A 14,005-nucleotide genomic window follows, 5' to 3' on the forward strand; every position below is an offset into this window, starting at 1 on the left:
ATACATGTAAACATTAAATACGAGCCTCGATCGGCTCTCGGGTTATCCCGTGAATCGGCTCAAAGAGCCGATCCACCCATGATCCGTGCGGGGTGCACGAATACTTGGTGGTCCCGCTTGATCAAGATAGAGCTAATGAGATCTACGACGATTTAGGGTTTTCACCGCATAATCGGATCATCCTACTCCAGGTTGGGCCTCGCGGCCACGCACGGTGCTCGTAAGCCGATCCTAAACAAGGCCTAAAAACCAACATGATGTTGATCCTCGGAACATCCCGTTTAGGACTTGCGAACGCCACCCTACGTGCCACCGGATCCTCCCCCTTTGTAAGGCCTAACTATTGCGGATATTAAACTAATCCTTGTAGAACAAGGAGCAATCGTAACGGATCAGATCTACTAAATAATGATCCAGCGGGTGCCGCCCCCACACCCGAGATAGGCGTGAGGGCGGCTAGATATGCAAGGGCTGCACTACGTAAGCATGCTTAAACGAAGAACAATGCTAACCCTAACATATCTAATGATAACTACGTTGCTCGCCATCAAAAGCGCTTCAAGTACGAGCAACGCATGAACAACGTGGGCTTGTGCTGCCTAGATCGCAAGATGCGATCTAGGCAAGCATGTCGCTTACCTGATAGAAACCCTCGAGACGAAGGAGTTGGCGATGCGCCGAGATTGGTTTGTTTTGGGGTTGAACGTGAGTTGTTGTTTATTCCATAAACCCTAGGTACATATTTATAGTCCAGCGGACTTTCTAATGTGAGCGTGCACTAAACCGTGCACGAGATAAACTCTAACTTCTAAACCGATACACAATCTATTATGCTAAGATACACGGGCTAACTAGCCCAAATTCTCCGTGCAAGGCCGCTTCATAGACCTTCCATATGTAATCTTTCAAGCCCATCTTGATCGCGGCCCACCTCCTGATCGCGGTTAAATCCCGGTGATAACACATGCCCCCCGGTTTTGGAAATGGTATTTCCAAAATCATTACGCTTCCGTCGGGTCATGTCGTGGCAGTAACCGTCGCAATATCCGTCACCATGATGACTTGCCTTCTCAACTTCTCCGCGTGATTTGGCAGTCTTTTCTCTTTCTTTCAAACACCACTTCCTCGGAAACTGCTCGTGGCATTGAATTTTCACCATATCCCCTTTTATTTAACCGCTATGAACAGTTCCGCTCTCGCATCCTCGCATTAGCAGTCCAAAAGTCCTCCTGCACCATCATGTCTTCTTCCTCCTCTGCCCCTATCGGACCCCTCCAGCCCAGTCCTCCATGTCCCGCGAGCCGACGCCGGAGCACAACCCGGCCGGCGGTCCATGCGGCCAACACCCGCCGCGCCATTGCGGCCGGGGAGGAGTCAGACCATGACTTCTCCATCTGGTCCGAGGACGACCGGTCCTCGACGGACGGGGAGAGCGACCTCCGTTTCCTCGCCGACGGGGAACCGGAGGAGGAGAGCGATGACGATCGCTTCTCCTGGGACGACTTCACCTCCTCCGAGGGGGTGATGGAGGAAGAAGAGGAGGAGGAGGACGACGACGACGACGACTCCCTCGAGGGCTACCCACCAGCGAAGCGCCTTCGCATGTGGTGGGACGACGACAGCAGTGACGACGAAGACGGAGACGAAGCCCCCGTGGAGGGCTACGGGAGTAGCGACGAGGAGTCCATCGGCAGCAGTGCCGATGAGAGCTCTGAGGATGACGGCGAGGGCGATGACGGCCCGTAGATAGGACCCCTAGCATAGGGTCAGTAGTAGCAGATGGGGCAATGTATCCCCTAGTATTTCCTTTTGAGAGCAATTAGCTCTTTATGTAAGAAATCTCGCCTATCAATGAAGAACTGTTCCCCAATCTGATTTTGCCGATTTCCTCTGAGTTTGATTGAGCCGATTTACCTCTCCTACTGACCTTGCCGATTCGCCCCCTTTGCCAATGTGTAATGAGCCGATAACAACGCATCGGTCCTTCGACATTCATCCTTCCATTCTTCAACTCCTTAGCGAGCGTTCATCGCTTTGTGAAGAAGGTTGCAACGAGGATCAGCCGATGGTACTTCAATCGGTCCTTCAATAGAGCACCTACCGGGCCTGTTGCCCCCGAGTCTCAGCCAAGGCAAAACAGAGACGAGGATACACAAATGAGCTGCATAGACCTGGGCTTGATCGTGCGTGGGGAAGTTCCTTATGTAGCGTCAGCCGATTTGAACACAAATCGGCTTCTCTGAGCGGAAAGCCTTCAAGGTGAGCTGCCCCTCACGCTTCTTTAGTCCTTGCTGGCTAGATCGGCTCCTTTCCCTTGGTGAATCTAATGTCATCCATCCTTGACCTGATCCATCCGCCCATGCTGCTCCCGATATTGTTCTTTGAAGAGAGGATCCGAGCTTCCAAACTGCTCCATTGAGGAGTTCCTTCATAAAAAATCTCCCTTTGTGCTCCATTGACCCTCTGATCGTAACAGTTACTCCTCTTGAGTCGATGGCCATGCATCGGCTTTCATGTCCTCAAGTCGATGCCTGCTGCATCGGCTGTGCTCGAAAATTTTCGAATTTTCACTTTTTATTACGGCCGACCTGTGCATCGGCCCCCATATTCCAATACCCATCACCAGAAGATGAGATGCTTCTTATCTACCTGGGTGCCCCCCCGAGCCGATTCTGTCAAGAGAATTGAGGGTATCGGCTCTGTTGGACAACATGTTGAACCCAGGCAGAATGGTGGGTGAGGATAATTTTGGCCGATTGCTGGAATCGGCCTCCACGTTGCTTGCTCGTTGAAGGTTTTGTAAGTTCCCTTCATAAATTTTTGGGGCCGATCACAAGGATCAGCCTCTCCTGGTTTTCTCATTGGTTTGATCTTGCTACTTGGTCAGGCTGGATAAAACCAACCCAACCTCGGACTTGATGCGCTTGCTGTCGTCCACCTTGAGTGCTCCGTAGAGTCGTGGAGCGCTAAGCTCTGTCGGCAAGACAAGTACCATGTTTGTGCCAGCCGATGTCTCATCATCGGCTTTCCTCTGTTTGGGGCGCCACTCCATTTTCCGTGGACGACCCTCTTCATCCAGGGTTCGCTGAACTTTTGCAGCCAGATCAGGCCGTGCTTTCCTTAGCGTATGCAGGTACAACCTTTCGGCTTCCTCCAGGCCGCGCAATCGCTGAACCCTGCGCTTTTGGGAACGGCTGAGTCCGTCAGGGCACCACCTTGGCCGGTGGTACCTATCTTCTTCCACTTCTCCCTCGTCTTCTGAATCCTCAAGATCTGCCCAACGAGGTGACTCAGCGCATTTGCCTTGTGGCGGGAGAGGCCCTAGGCGCTCGAACACAGACACATTGGCTGCCTCCTTCTTTTTCCGATTGCATTCTGGGCAATTGCCGATTGTGGGCAATCGGCTCATTCCTGAATCCCAGCAGTGTCTGAAGAAAGGGCAGTCCCAGTGCCTGGCGTTGTCATCTTGCTCCCTTGATGCTTCCATGGCACAGCGCTCGTGCTCCTCCTCATCGCGATTCTGCCGACGATGTCTTCTGGCTTCCCTAGCCAGACGATCTCCTCTATCATCATAATTGGACCGTCGGCGTTGGTCATACTGACTCACATATTTGTTGAGGAGGTGACCAGAGAGGGGTCGCTGATACCTTATATTCTTCACCTCTCCCTCGGTGACATAGCGCTTGCCATCATGACGGAGCCGATCGCGTGGAGCGGCCTCCTCTGTATCCTTGCTATGAGAGCAGCTGCCCTCATCTCCATCTTTGCCGCAGTGGTTTCCGGGTCCTACCATGTTGATGCTCGAATGAGGGACCCGGCTGGCAACCTTCGTGGTAGGTGATTTCTACCATGTTAACGGCGGGGAAGGGTTGGGTGTCGACCTTCATGGCGTACTGGCTGAAAATTAGCCGCCCCTTCTCTATCGCCGCTTGGATGTGCTGACGCCACACCCGGCAGTCGTTGGTGGCATGGGAAAGCGAGTTGTGGAATTTGCAGTACGGCTTTCCGTTTAGCTCTTTCGCCGTGGGGAACTTGAGACCTTCGAGAATCGTCAACTGTTTCTCCTTGAGCAGGAGGTCGAAGATTTGTTCGGTCTTGGTCACGTCAAAATCAAATCCCCCGGGCGGCCCCGGTGGCTTTACCCATTTGCGAGCCACGGGGTTCCCCACGAGTCCACTCAGCTACTGCTATCTCTTGGCCTCCCGCAGGCACTTCGTCTTCCTTCGTATCGACCATAACTACTGCACGCTTGAACTTGTCTTGGTACAGGTCGGGGTGGCGCTGTTCATATGCTGATAGTTTCTGAACCATGTGCGCCAACGAGGGATAATCTGCTTGGGAGGCCATGTCCTTGAGCTGTGTTGCAAGGCCTGCTATCGCCAACTCGATCGCTTCCTTTTCAGCTTATACGAACCGAATAACATCGGTTCCTAAGATTCCCGAAGCGCTGGATGTATTCTGTCACCGTTTCCCCGCGCTTCGACGTAGTTGTGCTAGATCGGCAATGCCGGACTCGGAAGCTTCGAATGGTATTGCATATGGAACTGTTCTTCCAATTGCTTCCAAGACCGGATGGAGTTTGCTGGCAAAGAGGTGTACCATCCAAAAGCCGATCCCGTGAGGGACCGTGGAAAGAGCCTCACGCGTAGCTGATCCGACACCGAAGCCGGTCCTAATTGAGCCAAATATCGGCCGACGTGCTCGATGGAGCTGGAGCCATCCGATCCACTAAATTTGGAGAAGTCGTGGAGCCGATATTTAGGTGGCAGCGGGATCATCTCGTAATCGTCGGGTACGGCTTGGAATAGCCGATCGCCCTTCTTTTCGGCATCATGCCGAACCGGTCTCTCGCATGGTACCGATCCGATCCGCCGTGCTGGCCGTAGGAGTTGCGCTCCGAAGATTCGCCGGGGTGGCGTACTTGGCCTGCCATGTTTGCTTTTCCAGCTCTCGAGCCAGCTCGCAGGAGCTGGGCTCGGGAGTTTCGTCGGTGTGGCGTATTTAGTTAGCCACGTCCGCTCCGTCGCCGACGTTCCTCCCGTCTTCGCCGGAGTCCCCGATGTTGTGGCCTGGTTTGTGAGTGCCCGAGTCACCACAATCCGGCACATACATGCACGCGTATCCATGAGGGATCTCCTTAGGCGCCTCCATTAAGAACCGGTAGTCACTAGGGTCGCCACCAATCCCGTAGACGAGGAATGCCGGTGTAGTCGGCACTTCAGCAGGTGCTGCCAACGCATATGGCAGCGGTGGACGGGACCGGAATGGCAACTCTCCTTGATGAGTCCCGAGAGCTGGTCCCGACGGCGAGTACCGGTGGCTCATGATCTCCTGGATCACGCGCGAGCGACACGCTCCAACGCGTTGACCAAGTTCTCGGAGTGGCGGTGTAGCGAGTGAGCCACCAGGTAGTTGATCTCCTGCCGCAGACCCCTGGTGCGTTCCTCCGACGGGGTAGAGAGGTCTATCCCATCGAGCGCACCTTGCGGTGAGAACCCCTTCCATCTGATGCCACGGGAACGGGTTCTCTGAAAAGAGCCGATGAGGTCGGCTTCGAGGGTGGCCTTGATCTCGTTGTATTGCTTCTTGAGGTCATCGGGCGGATCCTCGTAGGTGATCGGCGTGCCGTCCGCCATCTCGGATGTAGATGGCGATGTGGTTGATGTAGACGATAGTCCCACCGGGCGTGCCGAATGTGTTGATCGCCAAAACCCACCGGCGGGCAGCGGCCTTGTCAACACCGTAGAGCCGGGAAGAGCCTAGAGCTGCGGCTGGCCGAGACCCCTCCGAGCGACGGCCCGCAATGCTCTTCTGGTCACACGCGACGTTGCGAAGTGCAAGGGCGTGCCACCTGACCTATACCTGGTCAGGAAGGTGATGGGGATGCCTCGCTTAGTTTCCTGCAGGGCATACATGTAAACATTAAATACGAGCCTCGATCGGCTCTCAGGTTATCTTGTGAATCGGCTCAAAGAGCCGATCCACCCATGATCCGTGCGGGGTGCACGAATACTTGGTGGTCCTGCTTGATCAAGATAGAGCTAATGAGATCTACGACGATTTAGGGTTTTCACCGCATAATCGGATCATCCTACTCCAGGTTGGGCCTCGCGGCCACGCACGGTGCTCGTAAGCCGATCCTAAACAAGGCCTAAAAACCAACATGATGTTGATCCTCGGAACATCCCGTTTAGGACTTGCGAACGCCACCCTACGTGCCACCGGATCCTCCCCACCTTTGTAAGGCCTAACTATTGCAGATATTAAACTAATCCTTGTAGAACAAGGAGCAATCGTAACGGATCAGATCTACTAAATAATGATCAAGCGGGTGCCGCCCCACACCCGAGATAGGCGTGAGGGCGGCTAGATATGCAAGGGCTGCACTACGTAAGCATGCTTAAACGAAGAACAATGCTAACCCTAACATATCTAATGATAACTACGTTGCTCGCCATCAAAAGCGCTTCGAGACGAGCAACGCATGAACAACGTGGGCTTGTGCTGCCTAGATCGCAAGATGCGATCTAGGCAGCATGTCGCTACCCGATAGAAACCCTCGAGACGAAGGAGTTGGCGATGCGCCGAGATTGGTTTGTTTTGGGGTTGAACGTGAGTTGTTGTTTATTCCATAAACCCTAGGTACATATTTATAGTCCAAGCGGACTTTCTAATGTGGGCGTGCACTAAACCGTGCACGAGATAAACTCTAACTTCTAAACCGATACACAATCTATTATGCTAAGATACACGGGCTAACTAGCCCAAATTCTCCGTGCAAGGCCGCTTCATAGACCTTCCATATGTAATCTTTCAAGCCCATCTTGATCGCGGCCCACCTCCTGATCGCGGTTAAATCCTGGTGATAACAGGTACGAAGTGAAATTCGTGATGGAAAACACCCGCGGAATCGAAAGCCGAAAGAGCCACCGGCCGCCTATCCGCGCGCCGTGGCGAAATGAAAATTTCCCTAAGTGCCCGCGCACATCTCCCCCTCGCGCCATCCACCCTCCTCTTCTATAACCCTAACCCATCTGGACAGCTGCCCCCGCCGCCACCCACCCTTCACCCATTCGATTTCATTCGCGTACTTCTTTCTACCGCAGCTAACCCGCCAAGGCCGCCACCGCCGCGTCAGATCCGGAGGCCATCGTGACCCGCGACCCCAAGCTCTCTGCCGCTGGATCAGGCCGCCCCTGTCCTCTCTATTTCCCTTCTCCCCTCTCTTTCTCTCCCATTAATTTCGATATCTCAATCTCTCTTTCTGCAGGCAGCCCAAGACCTGATGGAGGGCCATTCACGGGCGGAAGCTCGACTTGCAGATCATCAGCCAACAGCCTGTTCACCCATCGCCCCTGGAGTACCTCAAGAACTGGACACCGAGCTTGTAATGGCTACCGGGCTACCTACCCTCTTCGGCCACATCTGCCTGCTCGAGATCCGCGTCCCAAGCGGCTTCGCTGTCGAAGACGACTTCTCCACTGCCGAGGTGACCACGTATGACCTGCTGTTCTCACTACAAGAAATATGGTGACTCGCGACCCTCCATATTGGTCACTGAAAGGTCATTGTGCACCATCTATGACCACGTCATGACCAATAACTGTTAGTCGCCAGTTGAGCGTCACTAACGGCGCACAACGACCTTTTTATTTAATTGGTCGTAGAGGACTACGACCAAAATTGATGGTCATAGATTCCATGACCAAAATGTTGGTCACCGGCTGTTTGGCCTATCCACGTCAGATCCAACGTGGCAAATCCTACGTGTCATATGCATGACCAAATCAAATGGTTGTGGATCAAAATCAGCGCCCAATCCAGCTTGCCATCAACATGGGCCAAACCCAAAAAAACAAGCCTTTTCTTTTCTTCATCTCACCCTTTTAGAAGACGTTTCTTTTTGGGCCACTGACGTTTTACTATTTTAAGCTTCGGCATGTGTAGAGTCCATTTATTTTTGGGCCTTCCCATTTTGGATTCTTTTTCTTTTTGGGCCACCGCTTTTTTACAATTTATTTCTTATTTGAGCCTCAACCATTATCAATAGATCAGTCCCACTCTTCAGGTTCTTATTTCTCACAGTTTACCAACAACAAAATTTTCAAACAAAATAAGAGAACATACAAAATTCTAGAAATAGTAGCCAAAATCACGATTGTAGTCTTTTACACATTGTTCACAGAACCAGATTTGCTTATTACAATATAACTGGCACTATTATAACTTGCTTTGTGGGGCTTCAGGCTTCATCTTTGTTCGACCTAGAGCTGACATGGAGCTCCTGTAAAAGAGAGAAAATGTCACACTTATAGAGCTTGATGAACATAATATTTACTAACATGCGTATGATTAATTTAGCAAGGCAAAGATGGCAAGAATTAATCCAGATACAAGATACAATTAATTGCATGTAGTAAAAGCGAAACCAATCTTAGGCAACTTCAAAGTAATTTAGCCTGTAGCTAAAGTGGCCCCATGTCTAGTGCACAAGTCTGATAACAGAGTGCAAGAAACTAACTGGATACATATAAATATCTGCCCAGGGGATCTACCTTCACTACACCACAGCACTAGAACCCCAACTGTTAAGTTGGTCGGGAAAGCAGCTTACGCCAACAGAAAGTCGGTCGGGGATTAGTTTTGCCGACCGATGTTGTCGGTCACCGTAAGTCCGGTCGGCAAAGGCCTTTCCCGACCGACGGTTCGACACCATTCCTAAGGCTTTCCCGACCGACGTTTTCTTTGCCGACCGTCAATTTTTTCCCGACCAACATTTCTTTGCCAACCAAACTTCGGACGAGGTAAGTTTTACCAACCAACTTTCCGTTGGCACGTACCAGAGAATGCTTCTTTCTAACAGTTGGTCGGTGTTTCTTTTGCCGACCAACACTTCAGTAATTTAGATATATGAATGGCAAAATTCACTATATTCTTATATTCGACACAATCATAAATGCATACCAAATAAATAATAGCACACATGACTCTGATATGGATTAAACTCTTACAATACCAATTGTTCATATGTTCTCATCTGATTACAACATAGTCAACATAACATAGATAAGTTGTCACCGCATATAAGCAGGTTTTACAAAATGGAAACCAATGACTACCATATGACCAAGTTTGCTCCATTACACAATTCATTCTATTGATGGGAAACATCCAGGTACTTGGTGGCTTGGTGGCTCGCGGGAAATGTTTAGCATGATAATTCATATTTAGAGGGGACACCTGCACAAACAAGTACAAACATATAAGATTACGTTGTTACATACATTCTCAGTTTGGACGAACTAGTACAAATAGATAGAGTGAAAAAACAAATACAAGCAGGCACCCGACTCTTAGCCATATGTTCGACCCAAAATTAGCAGGCACTAAACAGACAGACGATGGACGGCATCACAGAACATCTACATGGCCAGCGGCCAACGGCGGAGGCAGGAAAATTGTTTACGGGGGAAAACAGGGACTCATTCTCATCAGGTATACGCAAAACAGGGACTCATTGTCATCAGGTATACAGCAATACCACCAAACAATATCCATTACAAGGTATAATCGCTGGCGAGTAACGGAGACTCAGCTTTCTCTAAAGAATAAGGAGGCTGATCTACTCACAATGGTCCCATCGCTACTTGATACATGATAAATTGCGAGTTACAAAGCAAAGAGGTGAAATACTGTACGCATGTTTTCTTACATTAAAGAAAAGGATAGTAGTATGTTTCCTTTAATCTTCGTCTCTTCTTCCTTTGAATTGAAAATAAAAAACGAAAGGCTCAGCATGAAAATACTATTGCACCCACCTGTGCATTAGTTTTGTTCAAAGTACATATCTGTTTAAGATTCAGGTATTGGGTTTACCAAGTAGTACTTTTACTTGGTACAGAGACTTAATTTTCTTCATGCATTAGTAATGGCAGCGGTTGAATGGAAAAATAAAGTAATACCAGTATAGATTAGATGTGACGGTAGAGGTTGAATGGAAAAATAAAGTAATACCAGTATAGATTAGATGTGATGGCAGCTTAGGCTGCAACTTCAGTTTTCAGCAGTGTATCTTCATTTTTTAAAATGCTATGTTGTTAAACTAATACTACAGGCAGGATGAGAATAAAGAACACAAGTATAGAAGTTTTACTCACATCATCTTCAGTTGATGTCTTCGAAACTGATTTTGAACTGAAAAATCTCAGTGGCGAGATGAGCCAGACACAGCTGGTTTGTAGGGCTTCATCTACCAAAACTATCACAAGTGAGCATAACAGAAACAACTAAGGATGTGCATAAAACACACAGGCATGCATGGTGATTACCTTGCTAGATGGCCATGCAATGGACCTTGTGACAGCATCCCTAATGTAAAGTAAGTCCTCGTACTGATATGGCAGAATAGTATCCCTTTTAATGGCAACATTCACAATAACCTCATAAGTACCAGGTCCAAGGGGCTCCCCACCCACAGTTGTGTCTGGATCGACTGAGAGAACTGTTGCCTTAGCAACAGGAGTTTCAGGACCAGTCCATGCATAGAGAAGCACATCCATCCCAATCTGAAAAGAATGATATATATATGCAACAAGGATGCATGAGAAAATTACAAAAACATGGAAGCAAAGAAATTTAAATATGCAGTAAGGATGCATGTGAAGCTTACAAGGCTTTCATCTTGCTGGGTTGAAGAGTTTCTTGGATTTGCAACAAATTTCCTTCTCTCGAACATTGTCATCTTCACCGTCCTCTTCATCGCCATCTTCGCCATCAATTTCTTCCTCAATTTCATCTATTGAGTTCTGCCAAAAATAATATGTAACTTACTGCATGCATGATGAATATTTAAGGCAATGAACAAATTAGGTATGTGCAAAATTGTTTATTACTTGTCGAGAACTAAAACCATGTTGCGAGCTAGGAGCCTCCAAATTATGCCCTCCTTGTGAAGCTGCCATCATTTCTTGCATTTTGATCATTTGTTGCTGCATTTGTTGCATCTGCTCCTCCAAAGTGCTCATGCGGTGTTCAGCTTCTCGACGTGCTACCATTTCAACTAGAACCCTTGTGCTCACTTTACCCCGTGTATCCGGTGTGCCCACATCTTGAGGTGTTGGCCCTAGACCTAACACACGAACACGACCCCTTGGCTCTTTCATTCCAACAACTCGTGCAAACAGATCACCTTCTTTCAAACTCTTTTCCTTCCGAGTCGGGGTGGACATTAGCTGCCCGTAGGAGTTCACTCTGCATAGTGAATTGCATTTACTATAACATATTTTCTAAATGATAGAAAATATAGAAGGCAAAAGAGACATACAATAACTGGAGCTGCCTCTGGCACGTGTTGTCCTTTGTTTGGTCCTTTCTTGAGCGTGTGTGTTCTGATGAACACTTCGTCTCTCCGAGGGGCATACCCAAGTTCATCAGCCTACAAACATTTTTTGTTTCTCACTATTTATTAGTTCTTGAAACACAGCGTCACCTTCTTTTCTAACTGGGTCAATATTCTTACCATTTCTTGGGCAACACGGGCATGACTCTTGCTGCCAGCTGTATGAGGCACGGTTGACTTGGCGCGATTTTCTTTGGCTGTAGAACTGCGAGCCTGCAAGGATTTGCATTTGCATTCAAATGTACTGACTATTTGCATTTACATTTGATCCTGCAAGAAAATGGGAAGGCTAACTTACTTCGAATTCAGGAGATCTCCAATATTTAAGAAGGTCCTTCCAATCGGCTTCGCTAATTCTATCATCACATCTAGGCATAAGCTCTTCGTCGGTCAATTCAGGATCAAACTTTGTCTTCTTTAAATCTGCCTTCCATTCCTTCCATTTTCTCCGTGAAGTGTTAATGACATATTTGAGAGCGATTGAGTCCAGCTCATAAAATCCCTGTTCAAGTGAAGTGTTAATGACATGTTTCAGAAGACACTCGGCTAGATGGCTTTAAGTAGAACATGTAAGTTGTAAATTATGTAATACCTGTAAGTGATCCCACACTAGCAACTTTGTTTCTTCATCAACATCTCTCCAATCTATAGCTTTTGGTGGTATATGCTTCCTGACCGAGTGCCAATGAAATTGGCAAATTCGGTTGCATCCGGCCCAATTGGTTGGCCATACTCATTGAATGGAATTTTGATTTTCGTCTTATTCATCCTTGCATATATGTTAGCCTTTTTAGTTATCGTTCGCCCACCTTTCTCACCATCAACAAGCTTGGTAGTGATCTCTGCACATTAAGAAAATTAACTGAGATAACTGAGATATTCTAGCTAGTTAGAATAGGCTATAGTCTGAAACAATTATAACCTACTATACCTTTGGAAGGTTGGTCTGTATGATTTGCATTACCACTTTCATTTGCTCCCCTGGACCTCAAAACACGTCTTTCAGTTGTATTTTCAAGTGTTGAGGAGGGTGTCTGCATAGATATGTCACAATTATAAGCTACATTTGCAAGAAAATGAACTCAGATAGATATGTCACAATTAAACCTTTTTTTTTCTGTTTTGGGGGTCGGCTTCCTTCGCAGGCATCTTTAAATGCAACACTTGCCCGGTGTATACCTAGGCGTGCCATCCTTTCCTCATTTTCTTCCACCATCCTGTTTCTAGCTAGTTCATACTCAACTTGTGCTAGCTGTTCATCGGTGACCATCACATCTTTAGTCTTTCCTCTTCCGCTTGCCATTTTTCCTGCAAAAGGAACAATATATGAATACATTGCTGAAACTAGAAAGCATAAAAGAAAATTTGTACACATGGCTTACTTTTTCTTAACAACTAGTCCATCAATATCTGTCCTACTAGAACCAATACCTCCATCGGCAACACTAACACGTATAGAAGTGCATGGATCAAGCAATGTTGCACGCAAAGCATTATCAGGCTCACTTAATTACTACCGGATAAACAGAAACTCCTAATACAATAATATCAGATCAGGCGACATAAAAGAGACGGCATGCACCCAGTGTACACATAATAAAACTGATACACACCCATAAACAAAAAAGATTGAAGAGAACGGACAAAGAATTAGTAAGTTCACTCACCAACCGCTCGTGGTGGGACACCGACGAGCCAGGGAGAAGGATTGTTGCGCCGCCGCCACAAAGTCGTGAGTCAGCTGGGATCAAGAATCCTAATAATAAACAATTATACAATATAAATTAGGCTCAAGTAATATTAATAAATTAGTGCCAAACAAAAATATTCTAGTAAGCAACGACCAACAATAGACTACTGGCTGCTTATAAATTAGAGAGATGAGAAACTACCTAACCATACTTTCATTCTCACACTTTTCTGTTCAAGAAGTGTTAAGTTGTATTGCAGTCAAGCTAGAGCCGATGGATAAATTAAGCACAACTTACTAGTACTAGCACATGTACAGCCGACTACTCAAACATCAAAAATGTTGTGTCTCAATCTTGGATCTAGCAGTAATACAAGAAAACTTAGTACAACCTGTAGCTTTCATCCCTTCCATGTATAACTCGTAAGCTAATGAACTAGCAAAATAAACAGATACAAAATAGAAATCGATGGATTCATCAAACCCATGTACACAGAAGTAGCTAATCGTCTCTAGTACTACTTAGAAGTTATCTGATTTGAGCAGCTGCAATGTTGTATGAGCATTCCGACTGAAAGTGGTCAATCACAGAAGTTAACTAATCCTCTGAACTTCACCTACCGCTCTGACCCACCTGTGCATATACGTATTCCTCTCAAATGGACTAGAAACAGATCTGGCGAAAATAATTTGTTGTGCTGCGGCCACTAGCTAGCTAGGCAAGGTCCTCTCTGTTTGCTAAAAGCGGCTCAATACTGCCACGCGAGGGCGGGAGAGCGCTGGCCGTCAGCATCAATACATCACGCAGAGAGAGAGAGAGAGAGAGAGAGAGAGAGAGAGAGAGAGAGAGAGAGAGAGAGAGAGAGAGAGAGAGAGAGGGGAGGGAGGTCACCTCACTCGAATACGAAAATCCCCAC

The 14,005-nt window shown here is 47.7% G+C and overlaps 2 long non-coding RNA genes across 2 annotated transcripts; both read right to left on the reverse strand.

The window, feature by feature from the left end:
• Window positions 1-9,171: 9,171 nt before the first annotated feature.
• On the reverse strand, window positions 9,172-10,728 carry LOC124699697. Its single transcript, XR_007001487.1, has 4 exons — window positions 10,670-10,728; window positions 10,329-10,565; window positions 10,158-10,249; window positions 9,172-9,240 (listed from the first exon to the last, which is right to left on the reverse strand). It is a non-coding gene; the product is annotated as an uncharacterized LOC124699697 (long non-coding RNA).
• A 577-nt stretch (window positions 10,729-11,305) lies between these two features.
• Window positions 11,306-11,741, reverse strand: LOC124699698. Its single transcript, XR_007001488.1, has 3 exons — window positions 11,697-11,741; window positions 11,519-11,611; window positions 11,306-11,434 (listed from the first exon to the last, which is right to left on the reverse strand). It is a non-coding gene; the product is annotated as an uncharacterized LOC124699698 (long non-coding RNA).
• Between the last annotated feature and the right edge of the window lie 2,264 nt (window positions 11,742-14,005).

This window comes from Lolium rigidum, chromosome 3 (genome assembly GCF_022539505.1).
Source record: "Lolium rigidum isolate FL_2022 chromosome 3, APGP_CSIRO_Lrig_0.1, whole genome shotgun sequence".
NCBI classification, from domain to species: domain Eukaryota; kingdom Viridiplantae; phylum Streptophyta; class Magnoliopsida; order Poales; family Poaceae; genus Lolium; species Lolium rigidum.